This window comes from Chrysochloris asiatica, unplaced genomic scaffold, assembly GCF_000296735.1.
Source record: "Chrysochloris asiatica unplaced genomic scaffold, ChrAsi1.0 scaffold00066, whole genome shotgun sequence".
In the NCBI taxonomy this organism is placed as follows: Eukaryota; Metazoa; Chordata; class Mammalia; order Afrosoricida; family Chrysochloridae; genus Chrysochloris; species Chrysochloris asiatica.
This window is the reverse complement of record NW_006408584.1, coordinates 10,117,485-10,119,445: the sequence shown is the minus strand read 5'-3', so window position 1 is coordinate 10,119,445 and position 1,961 is coordinate 10,117,485.

Genomic DNA, 1,961 nt, shown 5'->3' with positions numbered 1-1,961 from the left:
AATCCTGATGCCTCGTTTTTCTTCATAGAACCCAGCTTCTGGATTATTTGCTCAGCACACAGGTTGAATAAGTATGGTGAAAGAATACAACCTTGTCACACACCTTTCTTAATTTTAAATCATTCAGTATCCCCATGTTCTGTTCGAACAACTGCCTTAGATGTCATTTTTACCTTAAAAAATGTTGAGTGGCTATCAAGTTTTACCTAATATATTTTCTGATTTATTGAGATAGTTTATCTTCTTAAATATATTAATGTGTTGATTTATAATATATTATATTTTCTAATACAAAGCCATCCTTGTTGTTGATAGGTGCCCTTAAGTCGGTTCTAACTTATAGCGACTTCATGCACAACATAATGAAACACTGCCTAGTCCTGCATCATCCTCACAATTTTTATTATGTTTGAGACCTTTGTTGCTGCCACTGTGTCAGTCCATCTTATTAGGGGTCTTCCTCTTTTCTCTGGCTCTCCACTTTGCTAAGTATGCTGTCCTTCTCCAGGGACTGGTCATGGTACTTTCAATACTCTTCTCCAACACCATAATTCAAATGCATCAATGCTTCTACAGTCTTCTTTATTCATTGTCCAGCTATCCATAGGAGACAATGGAAAATACCATGGTTTGGGTCAGGCACACCTTAGTCCTCAAACTGATATCTTTGTTCTTTAACACTTTAAAGAGGACTTTTGGTCTTTTGATTGCTGCTTCCATGAGTGTTGACTTTGGATTCAAGCAAAGTGAAGTCTTGGACAACTTTAGTCTTTTCTTTGTTTAATCATGATGTTATTTATTGATCCAGCTGTGAAGATTTTTCTGTTCTTTACACGGAAGTAAAGAATTCATAAAAAATCCATAGTTAAGACTATATTCTTTAATCTTCAGTAGGGTATTTGAAATCCTCTTCCATTTCAGCATGCAAAGTTGTGTCTTTTGCATACATCAGGTTGTTAATGATTCTTCCTACAATCCTGATGCCATGTTCTTCTTCATATAATCCAGCTTCTTGGGTTATTTGTTTAGCATAAAGATTGCATAAGAATGGTGAAAGGACACAACCCTGGTGTACATCTTTCCTGATTTTAAACTAAGTGTCCCCTTGCTCTATTCAAACAACTGTCTCTTGGTCTGTGTATAGGTTCTCATGAGTACAATTAATTGCTCTGGCATACCCATTCTTCACAATGTCATACATAGTTTGCTAAGATCGACACAGTCAAATGCCTTTGCATAGGTAATCTTATTTTTGGTAATCTCTGTTTTCAGCCAAGATCCATCTAATAATACTCCTAGCTCCATGTCCTTTTCTGAATCTGGTTGAATTTTGAGCAGCTCCCTGTTGATGTACTCTTGCAATCATTTTTTAATTATCTTCAGTGAAATTTTACTTGCATATTAATGATATTGTTTGAAGATTTTCACATTATTGGGGATCACCTCTCTTTGGAATGAGCACAAATATAGATTTCTTCCAGTCCAAAGGCCAGATAGCTGTCTTCCAAAATTCTTGACAGAGATGAATGAATTCCTCCAGTGTTGCAGTAGTTTGTTGAACAATTTCTATTTGTATACTGTCAATTCCTAGAGTCTTGTTTTTCACCAATGCCTTCAGAGCAGCATGCACTTCTTCATTCAGTACCATCTGTTCTTGATCATATTCTACTCTTGACAAATTCTTTTTAGTGCAGTGACTCTTTCTATTCCTGCTGTCATCTCTTGATGCTTTCAATATCATTCAATATTTTGCCAATAGAATCCTTCAATATTGCAACTCAAAGCTTGAATTTTTCCTGGTTATTTTAGCTTGAGAAATGCTGAGTGTGTTCTTTCCTTTGGTTTTCAAACTTCAGGTATTTGAATATTTCATTATAAACTTTACTTTGACATTTCAATCTGTCCTTTTAAATTTCTGTTCAGTTCTTTTTCTTCCATTTGCTTTAGAATCTCTACACCGG